At 44.5% G+C, this 20,002-nt stretch overlaps 2 long non-coding RNA genes across 2 annotated transcripts in view; one reads left to right on the top strand and one right to left on the bottom strand.

Moving 5' to 3' along the window:
• The window catches only part of LOC143835365 (uncharacterized), a 50,649-nt gene extending 30,850 nt beyond the window's left edge, over nucleotides 1–19,799 (top strand). The window contains exons 2-3 of the long non-coding RNA XR_013230116.1: nucleotides 18,691–18,817; nucleotides 19,704–19,799. This is a non-coding gene — a long non-coding RNA (uncharacterized LOC143835365). The remainder of the gene's footprint in view (nucleotides 1–18,690; nucleotides 18,818–19,703) is intronic.
• LOC143835332 (uncharacterized) lies at nucleotides 3,411–7,352 on the bottom strand. Its single transcript, XR_013230101.1, has 3 exons — nucleotides 7,195–7,352; nucleotides 5,517–5,591; nucleotides 3,411–5,401 (listed from the first exon to the last, which is right to left on the bottom strand). It is a non-coding gene; the product is annotated as an uncharacterized LOC143835332 (long non-coding RNA).
• Nucleotides 19,800–20,002: the final 203 nt, after the last annotated feature.

The raw sequence follows: 20,002 nt of genomic DNA, 5'->3' as shown, positions 1-20,002 counted from the left end.
GCAAAACATCATCAGGACCTCCTCTCCACCCGCTAGTAGTGGGAGGGGGGGTGGGAAGTTGAGCTGCCGTTCTTGCCATGCCGGTAATATTGGTAACGTTATCATTGTTTTAATGGGGTTTTAATGGGGATTTGGGGATACTGTTACCCCCCACGAGCTGCAAGGGAGTGGCGGGAAATAAATCTAATAATAATAATAATAATAATAATAATAATAATAATAATAATAATAATAATAATAATAATATTGTGACAAAATATGTAACAGGTCACCATTCTTGAACATAAGGAGAAATCAAGAGGCATTGCAGCAGCAATGAGAAGACGCTGTAAGAGAGAAGGATCACCTTGTCCCAGGTATACAGATGGCTATGGATAGATACAAGAGCTATGGTGACTAAAGTGCATCTCCATAGTCAGAGGCAGCAACTCTCTGGTGCTAGGAGGCAGCACCAGTGGAAAGCCTTGGCATCGATGCCGTTTGTTGGCTCATCGTGGAAATTCATTAGCCTCTGATCCAGCAGATTCTATGTTCTTATCAGCAGGCACAGCATACATTGGGAAGGTGTGCTGGTTCAAAGCTCTGTCATGTGCTTGATGATCATAATAAGCACAGATTAAAAATACTGATGTGTGCTACTTTTCTTATAGGACTCTCAAGGCCACAACTAATGTTATCTTCTCTGTTTGATTTATTAAAAACCTTTCACTGACATTTCTGGGGTGTCCGTTCCTTCCTCCTACTGATTTGAATACCATTAAGCAACAATTCTAACATTTCCCTCTTCCCCACCTATTAGGAAATATGCATATTTTCAATGGACTTTCCTGCTTATTTTACAGTAAGCCAGGGCCCAGGGAAATCCCCCAAGTGGCAGGAAGACAGTGGTTTTGAAGCATGGTGTTTGTGAACGTGCCGGAGAGCCAGTGTGGTTCGGGGTTAAAGAGCAGCAGAGTCTAATCTGGTGACCCGGGTTTGATTCCCCACTCCTCTATAGGTAGCCAGGTTAGACTTGCCAGTGTTTTAGAAATGATACTTTGGCGGGTTGGTGGTGAAGTTTAGCAGAAGTGGCGACCTAACAGCATACAATACGTTTAGTAAATCCTGTGGTGAAACTCATTTCAAAAGCTGAGTATTTAGTTCAGATGTATCAGCCACCTGTATAGATAAAAAAACAGGAAAAATCCCAAAGGGATATTGAGTTTGAATTTTGCAGCCTCAATGGCTTTGGATCAATTACTCCTTCAATCATGCCCACAATTCCTCCATCTATTTCTTTCTTTGATATTTTATCAGTATGGGTATTTTTTTGTTTGTTTACTAATGCTACTACTTCTCTCCTTCCCCTCTCTGCAAGGCATCTTTCTTTCTGGCTATCAGCAGCCTCTGCTGCCATCCACTTCCTTTGATCCCTTGTCTCCACAGCCCCGCACCTTCTAGAGCAGTGGTCTCCAACCTTGTTGAGCCCATGAGAGCTTTCGGAATTCTGAGAAAGGGTGGAAGGCATCACTGCAAAAAGGCTACCAGATGTGCTGAGCATTGTCATCAACCATTGGGAGGCTCCGAATTCAGCACCTTCTGATGACAGAGACAGCTGGTTCTGAATGTGTGCTCCCTCCAGAAGCTCTTCTGAAGCATCTCCAGCCCTAGTCAGTCCAAGGAAGCTGGGGATCGGCTGTTGGGGAAGACAAACCATTTGATTTCCATTTCCAGATTTGGGCGTGTGTTGCTTCCTGAATGACCTGAAGGAGAAACATCCAAGACTAGGGATATTAAAAAGTGTGTCTGTGGGCAAGCTGAAGCACATAGCTGTGATACCTCCGCCTGGGATGAACTCAGCATTCGTTATTTATTTGGCTGGAAGTGATTTCCCCATGTTGACTGTTCCATTCAAGAGCTACTAGGTTTTGTTCCAAGAACCAAGACACAAGATGGGATAAACACTGGCAACATCCAAAGCACATACAGGCATCCCATTGAGGATCGGTGTTCTAAAGTAAAGCCTCCATTCCTTATCAAATGCATAAAGGTAAAGGTAAAGGTATCCCCTGTGCAAGCACCAAGTCATGTCTGACCCTTGGGGTGACGCCCTCTAGTATTTTCTTGGCAGACTCAATATCTGGCAGGCAGGGGGGCTACAGAATATTGTCTTCTGATGTGTATTCCACATGCCTGAAGGATGGAGGGGTTATCTGACTGCTGTGTTTGCCAAGTACTCTGCAGTGTGGAATGGGAGCCCTACCCAAATGAACCACTTTTGGTTTATATTTTGGCATAAACCACTCACACAGGGATTGCTGTTGCTATTTTATCTAAAACAATGTGTTTCCTTTTGCAGTCCATCCATCTTCCACATACTCATGTGCATGCATTTCTCCTGAAACGTTTTCTTAGTATTACAACATGGTCCTGTGGATACCTATTCAGAAGTATGTGCCCTCTGAATGCCAGTTCAGTCCTTCCTAGGAGTAAGCCCCATTGAATAGACCTTAGTTGGATTCTGGGAAGAGTTACTACGGGCTGTTCTCTGCATTAGTAAGCAGTATGTGGACGTGTATAGAGCCTCTTGTGGCGCAGAGTGGTAAGGCAGCCGCCTGAAAGCTTTGCTCATGAGGTTGGGAGTTCGATCCCAGCAGCCGGCTCAAGGTTGACTCAGCCTTCCATCCTTCCGAGGTCGGTAAAATGAGTACCCAGCTTGCTGCTGGGGGGTAAACGGTCATGACTGGGGAAGGCACTGGCAAACCACCCCGTATTGAGTCTGCCATGAAAACGCTAGAGGGCGTCACCCCAAGGGTCAGACATGACTCGGTGCTTGCACAGGGGATACCTTTACCTTTACCTTATGTGGACGTGTCTCAAATCTGTCTTACAGAGAGAGATGATGAGGGTACCTATCTTGCCGTGACCATCTCAAAAATTCCACAAGCCTGTCTCCTTTAGGATAGGCCAGTTGTTAAAAGCAACACAAACATGGTGTTCCTGAGAGGTACAGTAGAGAGAATGTGTGATTTGTGCTACAGTGCCACTTGTGTTGTATATGAAAATTCACAGCAAGATAATGAATTGCTGAGTTCACTATGCATTTTGGAACTACAAATTCCTTAACTTACTGGTGACCAACCTTGAGATGATGCTTGGAGTTCTACTAGAATGACAATTGATATCCAGACAGCAGAGAGGAAGGGGCAGCTTCAGAGGATGGATTCTGTGGCACCAAATCCCCATTGAACCCCCCTGCAAACTCTAGGCTCACTCCCAAAATCTCCAGGACCTCCTGAGCGGGAGTTGGCAGTCCTTATGATGTTCATGCAGGTGATTGAGGGTGCATTCCTAGGAGGGCTTTCCTGGGAGCAAGCCCATTGAAGAACATTATTTTTGAGCAAGCCTATAAGTTACACTAAACAGTAAAATAGACAAGAAGAAGAAAATTTTATTCAGTTACAATTTTGAACACAAGGCCACATAAATGTGATTTCCTGAACACTTACATTGTATCAATTCTATTGTATGAAGCTGAAGAATATAAGAAAATAGGCTGAAATAAACAGAATTTATGATACGTGATTTTGGAGTTTTGATTGTCGAAGAGGATAAATATATGGCTCTTTATTTTCTGTAGCATGTTTAATGAACTGGGTTGGATCTAGCCAATTTCCTACTCAAGTTTCCCCTATTTCCCACCTAAACTACCGTACCAGTCACATATGGGTTGATGATCCCTAGAACAGCTTTTTTGGGGAGGGCGGGGGTGCACAAAGGGGTCTCCTTTTTATCAGCAGAAAAACTTGTTGCATCGAATCCTTTGCTTGCAAGAACTGGTAATGTCAGCTGTTGGATGCATTCATCATGTTCTTCCCATCATTAAGCAAGTCAGAATTAAACACATTTAATGTACTGATTTCCATTATTTGTGGATTTCATATCTCCACAGTGAAAACTTTTCTAGACAATTAGATAAAGATAAAGGTATCTCCTGTGCAAGCACCGGGTGATGTCTGACCCTTGGGGTGACGCCCTCTAGCGTTTTCATGGCAGACTCAATACAGGGTGGTTTGCCAGTGCCTTCCCCAGTCATTACCGTTTACCCCCCAGCAAGCTGCGTACTCATTTACCAACCTCGGATGGATGGAAGGCTGAGTCAACCCTGAGCCGGCTGCTGGGATCGAACTCCCAGCCTCATGGGCAGAGCTTTCAGACAACATTTCTGATGCCTTAACACTCTGTGCCACAAGAGGTTCCTATCAGCAGAAAATTCTAGACAATTACCTCCCTTTATTTCCAGTGTTCCAAACCCTTGAAAGTTAGTGCTCCTAAAATGCAATAGGTGATAGACTTTCTGGGAAAAAAGAATTCTGAGGCATGTCTTTGCCACCTCCAGATGAAGTCACTGACACCCTGATATGTGTCTCTACTTTTAAAAAGAGGCTAGAAACTTGAGCTGGTCTACAATGTGGCAGGCAGCTCATTAAAAAGATCTGCCCCATCCACATTAGGCCATGAGGCAACAATAGAATCAAACTAGGTAGGGAACATCTCCAAGTTTGCCCTGGGGGTGTATCACCATACACCTTTTAGCAGCACTGAGAGTAGCTCATTCTGGCTGGGATCATAGTGGCGTAAGGGGAGGAGAGATATCTGCCTTTCCCCTGCACTGTTTTTTTCCTATGAAACGGCTGCAGGGGCATGTTGGCAATAATGCTTTTCAGGTAAAAAAAAAGCAGGGAAGGCAGGGCCCTTCCTCTCCCACCACTATGGTGATCCTGAGTGGAATTCCGGCTTGGTATACTGGTTAAAGAGTGGCAGCCTCTAATCTGCAGAGATGGATTTGATTCCCTGCTCCTCCACATGCAGCCAGTTTGGTGACCATAGTCCCATTAGAGCTGTTCTCACAGAGCAGTTCTGCCAGAGCTCCCTCAGCCCTACCACCCCACAGGGTGTCCGTTGTGGGGAGAGGAAGGGAAGGCAATTGTGATCTGTTTGAGACTCCTTTGGGTACTGAAAAGCAGAGTATAAAAATCAACTCTTCTTTTTCAAAGGAGTGGGAACTTACTCTATAAACGGGTGGCACACCCCCAGGGTGAACTCAGGAATAATTTGTCCCTTACTGTGTGACCTCAGGCCATTGGTCTCTTTCAGTCCAACCTATCTCACAGATGGTTGAGGGGATAATGTGGGCATGGGAGAACTCTGTACAATCACTTTCAATTAAGGTAGGATAATAATATGATCAAGTCAAGATAATGTGAGCTTGTTTTGCCATTCTTGCAGGATGGTCACTTTTTCGGGCAGCAAGGAACTCTTTTGAAGCATGTATGGAGAGATTTAACACCTGGTCGGCACATTTCAACAGCACAATAACCTCCAGCTTCGTCACATTTTTTATTGATCTCCTTTAGTTGTTCTGTGCAAAGAAAAGAATTGGTTAGGTAAAGGATAGATTTTATTTAAAAAAAAACCATGCCCCCCTGCTCAAGTGACAATGAGCTATCACTGTGTCTTCAGCCAAACATCCTTACCTTTGTAGTCATCTGCAAAAACCTCAGGGCTTATGATGTTCTCATCCTGGTGTGGCTCTTTGGACTGAAGTGTAGCTGCAATAGGAGGGAAAAGACAGCATCACTGTCATACAATAGAGCGGCCAAAGATTGATTCTGAGATCCCCTAAGCCAGTGGTCCCCAACCTTTTTATCATCGGGGACCACTCAATGCTTGACAATTTTTCTGAGGCCCGGTGGGGGGGGGTAGTTTACACCTCTACTCCAGTGGTCCCCAACCTTTATGAGGCTGGGGACCGGCAGGGCATTGGGCCGCTCCCGCGGGCTGTGCCCGCACATCGGGCCACACCCGTGGGCCGCGCCCGCGGATCGGACCGAGCTGGCACAGCCCTGATTCCCTCTCCCTGCCCTCCCACAGTAAGAAGCTTCCCGGGCCACAAGCTTGCGGCCTGGGAAGTTTTTTACTGCGGGGGGGGCGGGGAGAGGGAGCCACAGCCCGGCGCCATGGCCTTCGCGGCCCGGCACCGGGCCGCAGCCCGCAGGTTGGGGACCTCTGCTCTACTCTCAACCACTGCCCTAACGCTCTCTGATCACTACGGTAATGTTTAAACATCCCTTCAAAATAAGATACAGACACGCCACAACAATGAGCATAAGGAACATTTTTTTTCAAGGAAATTTTAACTCATGACAATGACAAATCAATGGGAACCCTGAGCTTGTTTCTCTGCAACGAGATAGTCCCATCTGGGAGTGATGGGAGACAATGACACCCAAAGTGTGTTGTAAAGGGCCGGGGGGGAGGGAGAAGGCGTCCTTTGTGGCCCACCTAAAAATTAGTTGACGGACCACATGTGGTCTGTGGCCCACAGGTTGGGGATCGTTACCCTAAGCAACTTTCAAAGGCTCCTTAAAATTTCCCCACCACCTTTGGGGAGGTGTACAACATCAGTTTCCACTTGGGTCAGGAGAACTTAAACAGCTCTGCAATTACCTATTCACCTGCAGTTGCTTCTGCTGTGAGTCATCATCATCATAGTCTGTATTACGGTGCTAGACCAGTAATCAAATTACAATGTGCATAAAGTATTTATTGGTAATTCATTGTAAGCTGTGACTTCTGCTGTGAGTCTATGTAAGTGACAGGGGAAGGGAGGGGGCTGGGCCATGGAGTTCTTCACTCATCTGACTCATGATTCTGGCTGGAGAGGGAAAAAAGTTGAGATAATTTAATAATTAGGCAGCCTGAGATTGCAGACCATCTTTCCCTGAGTTTTGATAGAATCTTGAGTTAGAGATTTCTCTTAGAAATTCCTCAAAGAGGATAGGGAATATCCTTGAAATCACTTAACTTTTTAGTGCAGTTTTGTCCTTTTCTTGAGTATTAGGGCTCACCTGAATGCTATTTTCCCTCCCCAAAACAGCACAAAAAGGGCATTATTTGCCCATACCTCCCCCCAGTATGGATTTGGGGAAGAAAAATAATGTGCAGGGAGAGAGAAGATCCCCTCTTCTCCCCACACCACCATGATCCTGACGAGAATTGGGACGCCAAAGTACAGTTCAAAGGAGTTCCCTGCTGGAAACTAACTTTTAAAGATCAAGTCCTTGGGGCAAACATGGAGATTCCTGCCATGTCTTGATGTTTTCCCTGGCTTTAAGAATTTTTTCCCATCGTGCATTCTGATGTGCCACTTACCTGAATCAATGAGAAGCGTCAGACAGCCTAAAAGTAAACCAATGCAAAACAACTTCATGGCCAAAGGAAAATAGATGAGATACTGAGGAGGAGAAACAAGACTGTGAGGTTAAGAAGTGAGGTTAGGAAGACTGCGATGTTAGCAAGTCATTATAAAGGTCTGGATATTCAAATAAGTTACTTGATGGTGGTTACAATGTGTCAATACAACATCAATATCAAAGACCGTACAAGATGTCCTGTGTGTGGGTACTGCCCAAGTAGTTCAGAATAGAGGGAACTGCAGAGATAAACACTCCACATTAGAGTACATCACACTATCAAGGATTCTGCAGTATAAAACTCCCACATTCATTTTAAGAAGGTTTTTTTTCTGTTGGTGCAAAGCCAGGAAACTGTAGTGTGGTTAATTGTTCTCAAACATCCCATGTTCTTGATCACTCTCACGAAAATATTTTAGGTTTAGTTATGCAAATGTTTATAGCCAGCAGAGAACAATCAAAAGGCCCCATGTCATGACAGGAAGGTGATGCCTGAAAGAAATTGGTGGGTGACAAATGCTAAGGACTGAAACAGAGGGACTGATCCACAGGGAAGTGGGCCAAAAGAGCCCAGGGGTAGTCAAACTGCGGCCCTCCAGATGTCCATGGACTACAATTCCCAGGAGCCCCCTGCCAGCGAATGCTGGCAGGGGGCTCCTGGGAATTGTAGTCCATGGACATCTGGAGGGCCGCAGTTTGACTACCCCTGAGCTAATACATTCCCTGAACACAAGGGGAATAAGGTCCAATTTGAGTTATTATAGCTGGGATAATCTGAAGGAAGAAGCCTCAACCTGGACTGTATCTTGGTAGCCACCATTACCACACACAGCCCAGACAAAGACTCAAGACAATGGATGATGGATAGAATACTGTAACTTAAAGAAAAAAGGGACTACCCTTGAACAACAGGCAAGGCATGTTTAGGGAAGGGACAAAGGAATGTGTGTATGCAGGTTTTTTTTGTAACATTGCTGGATTCATTGCTGTGCAGAGTATGTGTGTGGAGTATTCTTTTAAAAAAATTCTTATTATTTTGAATGCCAGAAGTTCCTGCCCCCCGCCCGTAACCATAATAAATCCTACTCACACATTATTTAAAAAGATGCCAGGGGAAAGGAGGCCATTGGTCAGTAGGTTGCTAGATTCCTAGGGGTGTGTGTGTGGTAAGCTATCCCGCTGAAGACTAGTCAGAGCAAAAGCAGGAGATGTGAGCACTAAGCAAAGAAATATGGATGAAATTTTAGGAGTGCTGGTCCTCTTAGCACATAATATTCTAACTGATCAGCTGCGGGCAGTGTTGATATGCAGAGAGAAGCAAGGGACCTTCTTGAGAGTTAGATGAACTCAGGATAGTGGTGCACCACTGGGAAGAGATATGGGATGCCTGCTGAGTCTCTCAACCTCTTGGGAACCCAAAGCAGAATGACACTTGCGAGTCAGTGGGGAGCTCTGGGGCAGAAACATTGATTCTACTGGATACAAGAACTGGATACAAGAGCGGTGACCTCTGTTCTGGAGGTCCAGATTTGATCCCCCACTTCTCCCCCACATGGAGCCAGTTGTGCTAGTCACTGTTCTGTTACAGCTGTTCTCACAGAGCCATTGTCTCAGAGCTTTCGCACCCCATCTACCTCACAGGGACTGATTATGCATTGGGCAGGTAATCTGGGGTGGCGGCAGCAGCACTTGCACATGATGCTGCTGCCATCCCAACCCTGGCCTGGCACAGCGCCCTGGAAGGCCCACGGTAAGGGAACATGGAATCTTCCGCGTTCCCTGGGATGCTGTGGTCACCAGCGGGGGCTAGGCTGGGCTGGCGTCGTGCATGCCCCTGTCAGCAGAGCCGCTGATGGTGGGAGTGGCATGCTGCTCCCTGCCATTGTGCGGTGGGGGCCCCCTTCCCCCTGCCCCCTTCCCCCTGCCCCCTGCTCCCTGCCCTCTGCCCCCTGCCCCTGCTGCTGCCTCCAGGCAGTGTACCAGGCTTTTCAGCCCCGGCATTTAATGCGTGTGTGCTATGCCAGGGTAGTCCACATATGCCAGTGGATTCCCTCCCCCGTGCATACGCGGGAAGTGCTGGGGCATGCTGCCACGACACAATGCCCAGCAGCAGCCCGGCATGGCTGCTGCGATGCATAATGGGCCAGGGTTTCTGTTGTGGGAAGACGGAGAGAAAGATGTTTGTTAGCTGCTTTGGAACTCCTGTGGGTATTGAAAAGTGGGGTATAAAAATCCAGCTCTTCTCTTCATACTTTGGCTTAATAATGGATGCACATCCAGATTTGTTTTCCTTTTTTTTAAAGGAAAGTTTCAAATACAAGTCTAATGAGATCTGTTCGCTGTATAATAAATTTTGCTGTTGTTGTATTTCTTTAATTTTTGTTTCAAGGTACAAAATTGAACCTGTTTTTTTTAATTAGCTTTCTATTGTTCCAAGAATCTCAATTTTTGTATTTGCCACTTTTCTTTCTTTCTTTTATTGATCTCACATACTTTATGTTTGTCATTAATATCCATTTGTTCTTCTTTTAATTCTGCTGACAAAGAAGTGAATTGTTTGGTCACAACCTTGGAAAGTTTCCCCATCATTATATCAAAATCATCTTCTGAATTTAGCTCTTTATTTGCTAGTCTTGTTCCTTTAGCCATTTTTTTGTTTAGCTTGTTGCATCACTGAACAGCCTTGTTAAAAAAATCCATATAACAACATCAATTTTTCTCCTATGAATATCAATTGTTATTGCAAAAACAATAAACAAAAGAGCTTATGTCTCAGTTAGAAATTGTTAACAAAAGACAGTTAATAACAAATGACAATTGATTCCGTTAAACCATGACCCATGGATGCAATAATTCATCCAGACAGAAACAGCAATTAAATCTACAAAGACATTCAGATTTGACTTTCAATTTGTAATTCTGGATTACAAGTAAATAATGTTCCTGTAAATTATGTTGTTGGTACAGCAGGTGGCACTGTTAGTCTGTCTGATTTCTGCTGAGTGTTCTCATATTAGATGCCACCTAAGAATCTGTTGAGATCTTGGCAAATTCAACTAATGCAGTTCATGATGCTGTAGACCAGGTGTAGGCATCTGCTGGCAGGGGCTCATGGGAATTGTAGTCCATGAACATCTGGAGGACCACAGGTTGACTACCCCTGCTGTAGACCATTCCAGTTCCAATTAAATGTTTGTTTGTTTATTTATCAGATTTCGTCCCTGCTGCTCTTAGCAAGCTGGTTTGTGGAGGGTTACATAAAAAGATGAAACCCCACATAAAAAGGTAAAACCATCCACATCCCATTACAGGGGAATGAATGAATGAATGAAACCAGCATCCGAGTCAGGAGTCACCAGAGGGGAGCACGTGCATGGAGTCCAAAGGAAGAGTTTATATACCCTTTCCTTAGCCAGCTACATAGTAAAAAGTCATGCAGGCTTTTGGATAAAAGGGGTGCAGTTGCCCTTTTGATGCGATGACCAAAAGGTTGATTGATCCAGCATGACCAGGAAAGTGATCAAAGAGAATGTTCTGGGATACTTGGGACCTGGGTGTAAACTGCACGGAGCTTTTATTCCAACCCCAGATCGATTCAGTCCCTACCCTCTACACAGAATGCAATTTCTGTTTGGATTTGGGGCGATTTAAAATTTCCTTCTGCAGCAAGAAGGATTGATCCGGTGTGACCCTACCTTTATTGTGCGATATCCCAGAGTGCTTTTAATCCTCAATATCCATTTGGGAAAGAAAGCTCCGTGGTAGAGAACCTCTGATAGGCTACACCTGGTCATGTGACATGCTTGCCTTAAAGGAGAGGCCCCTAATTTCTCTCAATTTCTGTCGGTCCTGGATTTTTCCTCCCTCCTCTGCCTTTTTCGATCCTCTCCCCCACCCCTCTAAGAAAAGAAAGAGGCTCCCTGCTTGGCTCCTTCCCCCCCCCCTTCAAGAAAAGAAAGAAAGGGAATTGGCTTCCTCCCCCCTTCTGAACTATCCTAACCACGTGCAGAAGATTTTCCTGTTTCAATGGGGAGGGGGGGGAGAGGAAGAATCGAGTTCAAAGCGATCATAATCAGGATTGACAATGGAATAAAGAAAGTAAGTGCAGACTCTGCCCTGGTTTGATCTAGGTGAATACATAGAGCAATAAAGGTCTTGGCAGGCTGGTTTTAATGTTGGCTGGATAGGAAGGGGATTTCAGAGGTAAGAAAACAATTCTGAGATCTGCCATTTCCCATGTTTGCACTTCAGCGACTTATGGGGGGTGGGAATCAGAAAGGAGGATGTTCTTTGAAGGTGCAGGCAATGTCCGTGTGTTTTCCCACAGATGTGGGGATGCTAAGTTCATGAGAGGTCAGTTAGTCATGCCAAGCTTCACTAATGCTCTCTTGAAAAGGTTGGCCTGACTTTGCTTTTTGTCTAGGCCAGAGCAAATGTCCAAAGTCCATAGTCTCGATTGAAAAAGCACACAAGTGCTAGTCTCATCCCACAATGAGGTCGGTTGTCCTAGGTACTGATCCAGGATTACTGGCACCATAAAATACAGTCCACAGGTCTGGTTTTCACTAGCTGCAATCCATGGTGTGTTTCATACAATACAATCCGGGGTTATGGTTTCACTTGTTACTGTGTGTGTCTGTCAGTCCATTGGTCTAAGGCGGGCATAATTCATAAGAAAATAAAGCTTGAAGCCTCAGACTGGCCGCCCACTTCAGGATAATCATGGGATTTGCAGTAGCTGAAAGAAAGGGAATTGGACTGTACCAGAACATCTCTTGAGCATCCCTTTGCTATTTGGAATGGAAGTGATAGTTTACTGGCTAGAAACTAGAAAGCAGAATGCAGCATAGATGGGGGATGGTGTGTGTGTTTGTCTGTAGGGTGGTGGTGGTGGTGGTGGAGAACCTACGCTTCTAGGTAACACTGTATGTGAATGAGACCTTGGGGTATTTGTGGATTGTAAACTAAACGTGAGCAGGCAGTGTGATGCAGCGGTAAAAAAGGCAAATGCCATTTTGGGCTGTATCAACAGGGGCATCACATCAAAATCACAAGATGTCATAGTCCCATTGTATACAGCATTGGTCAGACCACACCTGGAGTACTATGTGCAGTTCTGGAGGCGTCACTTCAAGAAGGATGTAGATAAAATTGAAAGGGTACAGAGGAGAGCGCCAAAGATGATCTGGGGCCAAGGGACCAAGCACTATGAAGATAGGTTGAGCCTGGAGAAAAGGAGGTTGAGAGGGGACATGATAGCCCTCTTTAAGTATTTGAAAGATTGTCACTTGGAGGAGGGCAGGATGCTGTTCCCATTGGCTGCAGAGGAAAGGACACGCAGTAATGGGTTTAAACTACAAGTACAACGATATAGACTAGATATCAGGAAAAATGTTTTCACAGTCAGAGTAGTTCAGCAGTGGAATAGGCTGCCTAAGAAGGTGGTGAGCTCCCCCTCACTGGCAGTCTTCAAACAAAGGCTGGATACACACTTTTCTTGGATGCTTTAGGATGCTTAGGGCTGATCCTGCGTTGAGCAGGGGGTTGGACTAGATGGCCTGTATGGCCCCTTCCAACTCTATGATTCTATGAAAACAAAGAGGATTTAAGATTTCTGATCTGTTTCCTCTGTGATTGTATACTTCTTTAATCAATGGTTGCTTTGTCAACTATTGAAACTCTTCCAGGAGCATCTTTGTTGTGGAATTCTAAGTCTTCATAAAATATAAAATGAAGACTTAACCACAGTTACTGAGATGTAGAAAAAGTTAGGCTATTTGAATGATTTACAATGGGGCAGGTAATCTGGGGTGGCGGCAGCAGGGCAGTCCCGATTGCGCCCGACTCTGCCGCCATCCCAGCACTGGCACAGCGCCCTGGAAGGCCTGCGGTAAGGGAACGTGGAATCTTCGGCATTCCCTGGGATGCAGTGGGTGCCAGCAGAGGCTAGGTCGGGCTGGCGCCACGCATAATTGGCAGTCGACTCTTCCACCGACCTATGATATCCCTGCAGGGACACCTCATGCCCCTGACAGCTCCACAGAGTCATGGAGCTGGCTGGGGAGTCCCCCCACCCCCACCTTGGTGGGAGAGCAGCATGTCGCTCCCTGCCATTGTGTGGTGAGGGCTCCATGCCCCCTGCTCTCCTCCCAGCTGCTCCCGCCTCCGGGCAGCATACTGGGCTTTCCAGCCCTGGCATTTTGTGTGCGAGCATGCTACGCCGGGAAAGTCCACATATGCCAAGGTATTCCCTCCCCCATGCATATGCAGGAAGTGCCAGGGCATGCTGCCCTGATGCAATGCCTGGCGGCAGCCCGGTATGCCTGCTGCCATGCATAATGGGTCAGAGAAAACAAAAAAAGTACCTAAACTATCATTAAATATGTCCATTGTTAAATATGGCCAACACACTTACAATATTGGTAGAGGAAAACCAGAAGTTAGCATTTGAAAAAAGTGCAGTCTTGTAGTATGAGATGTATATACCAAGGCTGCTTGCATGCTTAGCCACTGAGCTTATGCAGATTTTTCTCTTGTTTCCAAATGAAGTTGTCCTATATTTGTGTACAGCCCATTTCTTCAACAACAATAACAAACCCACCCACCCAACCAACTAACCACAACAAAATGCCTCAGCATTATTTTAGACCTGTTTTAAAAACAGTATCTCCCAGGCAGGATACTACCAGCACAAGCAGTTACTTGGATATGAAAAGGAAACAGCTCCAACACTTACATGAATTGTTAGTTGCAGGATTTAGCATAACAGAAGAGAATTACAGGACCTGCCTTTTGGACAGGCAGGAGGGGAGGGGATCATCAGAGTGTCCAAGCCCTGTGGAATTTCTAATAAGCAGACTCTTTGGTGCAAAAGAAATCTCCTTGATGAAGAAATACACAAACAGGCACAAGGAGTTCCTTTGTTAAAACTGAATTACTATTAAGCCAGCATACCTATAGGAGCACCCATGACCCCTCCCCTCATTTTGAATCTTGGTGCGCAACTATCTGGTGCAAAACTATCCAGCAGCATTCCAACACTAGAAGCCCACAAAAACGGTTCTAGTCTATACAACATTCCAAGCTTTTTACTTCAGCCGCCCAAAACCAGGGAAAGAGATAACATCAGAAAGACTTCTACAGAAATTTAATACAGCATTCATTAGGGTCAGCACAGAATGAGCATGAAAGCATAACCTGACAATACCAAAGAAAAAGACAACAGAAATGTGTTCCTCTAGGAACACATTTGTCATGCAAAACATTATAATTCTGAAGTTTATATCTTATATATACAGCTTATGTCTCCAGATTGCCCCTGGCAGGGCTGGCTGGCTGGAACTCTGGTCTGTCCTGGTGAGGGGCTTCACGCCTTCCGATTCGCCCCTCCGCTTGTCAGTCCGGGGCCAAGGGTCCAATTGTAGCCTCCCCCCACCCTGGACGGTGCCCCCCCCAACAACCCTTACTGTTTTATTAAGAGGGACAGATAGCACCCTACACCCCCCCGGCATGCTTCTTTCCCTCATTTCTCTGTAGGTTATGTTTAAGTGCTAACCTTGTCCAATAACCTTGTCTATCATCTTTCTTCTGGAATCTGTAACATTTTGCTTCTTTCCCAACAGTTCTTTCTTCTTCTTTTTCCGCATGCTATTTTGGACCCCATTAACCAGAAATTCAAGTCTCTTCTAATTCCTGTCTTACAGTGCTTGTCTTGTTTTACATCTGTCATATCAAGATCAGGAAAATTTCCACATGGCAGGATGATAAATTGTTAGCTCTTTGATGTCTCTGGGACACAACAAAGGTGATAGAAAGGGTGTTTCATGGAATGGAAGAAGATCGGCATAAAGCTGGAGAAGTTATTACTGGACACACGCAGCAGAAACCACAAGTGAAATCTGATTAAAAGTGCAATCCTGTGCACACTTACCTGGGAGTAAGCCGCTTTGAATACCCTAGGGATTACTCTTTTGATTAGACATGCCTATGATTGCACTGTAAGTATGGGGCAATGCAACAGTTAAAACAAACATAAAATATATAAAACCCCACAAACCCCAGACCTCTAACACCATAACCAAATAAAACCAAACAAAATCCCCCACCCTGCTTCCCCCAGTCTGACAAGGCCCCAGGGTTGACGTTACCAGTAAGAGACATCAGAGGAGGGGCAAAATCTTCTGTCAGCCCAGCCTCAACCAAAAGCCTGTCAGAACAGCCCTGTCTTGCAAGCCCTGCAGAACTGAATCAGTTTTTGGTCTGCCCCTCAACAAGAAAAACTTTTAATGTTATCCCATGATAATTGATTCATTACTTGATTATTATTTTAAATTTCTTTTGTTTCTGCATTTTCTCTTTGAGATGGGATAGGAAAGGGTGATTTATGACACAAAAGAGAAGTAGTCACAAGATATCAGAATATGCTAAAAGTCTTCTCAAAGAAACAAAGGATACATTTATTTAGAATAAGCTAACATGAAACATAGAAAATAGAATGAAGCAGGGCTGGTGTATCCATGGAGCACAAGTAGCACATGCTATGGGCCTCACATGGACCAGCCTCTCTTCTCCCCTCTTTTCCCTCTTTAAGGACACTCGGAGTGACACCCCTTTCTACTGGGGAGGGGGCCCTCCATTCCCAGACTGGCTGCTCCCACCTCAGTTGTATTCTGCTAGGGCCCTGTGTATCCTTAAACCACTCCTGGAATGAAGCACACCAAAGACGTGGATCACAGGTTGCCTAGGTCCATCATGTGAACAACTCTAAATGAAACCTGACCTGCGACTCTTCCAAGATTCTGGCACTGTGGGACTATGAAAACGTGGAATAGACTTGTAAACATCATGATTCAGGGCTGAACATATACAAATATCCCCCTTTTCATTAAAAAAGGGTTTTAATTTGGTTTGCATGGGTTTTGAACTTTTTTGTTACAACTTCTTATTACACAAGATTAAATAATTACTCATCAAAAGTTTTTATAGTGTTATTGGAGTCCAAATACCTAAGTATTTAACAGGAGAACTGGCCCATTTAAATCCATCTAGATTACTGATTTGATCTTTAATTTGAGAATGTATTTTAATTGCAGCCAGTTAATGAATTTTAATTGCAGTCAGAATGTATTTTAATTGTAGTCAGTTTAATTGCAGTCAGTTACATCCCAAACCCTCCATGGTCTGGCACTTGCATATCTGAAGGACTGCTTCTTCCAATATGTCCCTGGAGAGCATATTGGTTATCTAATGCAAACTTATTAGTAGTCCCTGGCCCCAAAGTCATTCACTTGGCTTCAACCAGAGCTAGAGCCCTTTTGGTACTGGCTCCAACCTTGTGGAATAAGCTGCCACTGGAGTCTAAGGCCCTGATGGTGCTATTATAATTCCACAGGGCCCGAAAGGCAGCAGTCCTCCACCAGGCCTATGACTGAGACCAGGGCAACCTACTGGAAAAGCCTTCCTCCAGTCCTTGTAGTTCGTCCTCAAACTTTTCCTCCATGCCACTGAGGCACCTGCCACAGCCAACGTGCTAGATACTATTAAACAGATATTACTGCTTTTGCTTTTGCTTTTTGCTGTTATGTCATTTTATGGTGACTCCATAGAGTTTTCAAGGCATTTGGAGATGGCTTGCCTCGGCAGTGTGATCCTGTAATTCCTTGGTGGTCTTCCATCAAAATACTAACCGAGACTGACCCTGCTTAGCTTCTAAGATCTGCTGAGATCTGGCAACCCTGAGCCATCTAGGTCAAGGATTGTTATAACTTACTAAGCATTAAATATAAAAGGTACTTGGCATAATTCTCAAGGAAGGAACTGTATGGCTCTGAAATATTCCCTAAATAGTAAGAAAAGAGCATGTTTTGTAAAGTCTTGATGAAATATCTGGGTTTGACTGTTTTGTAACATCCAAGCATCTGATAATCCCCAGAGGCAAGGAAAACTCAGCTTAAATACAGGAGCCTTGTACCTCTTGTCAATCTGAGTATTTCTTCTGAACTGAAGTTGGACCTCCTGCCATGAAGCTCCTTTACCTTCTGGTGGCATTTCTCTCCCTGGCAGTGCTGTTTGAGTCAGGTAATATCCTGCTAGGTTTGATACTATATGCTGAGGTCCAGTAAAACAAGATGAGGTGCCATATCCTGAGTCGGAAGGGGAGTTGAAGCCATGAGAAATACCAGTCAGGATATAATGATAGGCTGAAGGATAATGAGACCAAAAGGGATTCTCACATGTTTTGAAAGTGGAACTGCTAACCAGAAACTCATATCAATAGCCATGGGTACATGAATTTGATGTGAGGAAAGGTAGCATGTGAAGATGTTCTTCATAGAAAAATAACAATAGGAAACACTTGGTCCAGTAAAGATCAGTCAAAAAGGTTATGAAAGAAGTAGAAAGGCTGCAGGAAGAAGCAGACAAAATTATCAAGGGAATAGAGCACCTTGCCTACTAGGAAAGTTAAAAATGTTTGGGGATTTTTGGTTAAGAAGAAAACCATATTTGTATATGTGGTTGTGTGCACATGAGTGAGATAGAGATAGAGCACATGACAGAGGTTTACAAATATACTCCTGGCACAGAGAAAGGAGACAAAGAGAACTCCTCTGCCTCTGGTCTTCTTTGAATTTAGAACATTTCTCATCTTTTTTTACCATTGAGGAACCCCTGAAACATTCTTCAGGATATGAAAAACCCCAGAAGTAGTGTGATCCTGCAGAATATGGTGGGAAGCATAGTTGTGTACACACCCATCTGGAGCCCCTCCCCTTCCCATTATTGGCCTTTTTGGGAAGGGGAGCAAGTTGAAATGACCATATATGGTCATATCATGGATAAATGTTTAACAAACTTTAAAAAATCTAAACAAAATTAACTCCCACCCATTTGGGAAACCCTTCCAGAGCTTGAACCTTCTGCAAGACTAGCATGTGCTCTTCCAATGAACTTTCGTTCCCCCAGGATGGGACTCCACTCAAATCTGCCTTTTCATATTCCAAGGATCAATGGCTTGTGTATGCATGCATGATGAACATCCACAACATCAGAAAAAAAAAACTGGGGAAAAATCAACTATACCCACCCAGATAATTGCTTAATAAACTGCACTTCCTTGTAGAGTGCTGTAGTTTTTGCTGCTTCGTGCCCTAAAAATAGCATGAGGAGGGACTTTCCCATATGAAGTGACAATGCTAGATTTCCCAAAGATTATCAACCCCATGGGCAGGCTTCTAGGAATCCCACGTGAAGGGAGGGGGATTAGTCCATTGCCCAGTTCTGCTTGTGATAAAGAAACCCTAGTTTAACCAATTTCCTTTTGTGTGCCACTTTCATGTTGGGGTTACTGGGGTAAGTAACTACCATTCCAGTTAAGAGGAGTACAGAAATGGCAATGTGAAGAGTCAAGCCATTCTTGCCTGAGCTTCACTTCAGTTTTCTTTTTGTGTGTATACAGGATATGCCAGAATAATACGTGATGCCAAGCAATGCCGAGCAGCAAAGGCGAGATGCATAAAGTCAAAGTGTCCCAGGACTTTTAAGCGCATTGGAAATTGTTCTAACAAGATTGCTTGCTGCAAAAAGTAAGAATAAAAATACTCAAAAAAAACCTCATCATAATGAATTGGCACTTGTTTCTGTATGAGCCCCCCTCCCCCAAGTATGAGACTTATTTAGGGTACATGGTGTAGACATGCTGCCAGGGTTGGTCAACATGCCCTTCATGTCCTGCTTGTGGGAGTGTGTGTGTGCATATGTTCCAGAAATGAGGTGGGGTTCCGGGGAAGACATGTGAATGTTCCTGGGTAGATGCGTTGAATAAGTGGGAAGGTTCCCTGAAGGCAGAAAATCTGCAACCAAGAGACTTAGGTCAACTGAGAAATTCTTTGGGCTACTTTTTGCCATACATGACTTGAAGAAAATGTGTAGTTTTTACTCTCCTTTTCTCAGAAGTACTTTATTCTAGTAGAACATGTTGCATGTTAGGGACACACTGTGATTGTCAGGGGGTCTTCCTACCTATGAGGCTTGCAGACTGCAAGAAAAATAGGGCAAACTGCATGCTCTGTTAATAACTGAGCATGCACATTGTTCACTGAGTTCCAAAAAGTGAAGCTGTCTATTGTTTCCAAAATTCCAACTATCCTTGGGAAAGGTGCCCCACCGTTATTCATACAGCACAAGTTACAGCATTAATTGCACTCTGCTAAGGCCCAGCAAATCCTTAAACTGTCTCTGGTGCTACAGGCCATGTAAACTCTCTCTCTCTCTCCCTCCCTCCCTCCCTCCCTCCATCCCTCCCTCCCTCCAATTTATATACTGCTTCACCCTGTGAATCTATCTGTTCACAGGTAAGATATAGATATTCAAGTATTCAGGGTGATGGAACCTTTGAGATGTACTTCATATTAGGATATTCTGCTTCTGTGAACAAAGATAAATATCTCATTGTATTCCTTATTTGTACAGATGATGAATGACAACATGACTGTATGGGAACAGGTGATCTAACATGCGTTACTTTCTGCGTCTTGCTGTTCCCGTGGAAAATGAAGTTTGGCCGCAGAAAGAGATCTAGCAACTCTCTGCCTGAATAAAATTAAACTGACATGCACTTCTGTGTCTGAAATGTATTTTGCCCTTCAACATGTCCTCTCACAAGGCAGTGTACTTGGTTGTACCTTCAGAACTAGACAATGCAGCTGGGCCCAGGATACAGTTCTGATTTTGCAAATTGGATATATAGACTGTTAAGCAGACCTGCAAGA

This window comes from Paroedura picta, chromosome 1 (genome assembly GCF_049243985.1).
Source record: "Paroedura picta isolate Pp20150507F chromosome 1, Ppicta_v3.0, whole genome shotgun sequence".
Classification (NCBI taxonomy): Eukaryota; Metazoa; Chordata; class Lepidosauria; order Squamata; family Gekkonidae; genus Paroedura; species Paroedura picta.
Note: the sequence above shows the minus strand (reverse complement) of the source record. Positions and strands in the feature narration are given on the sequence as shown.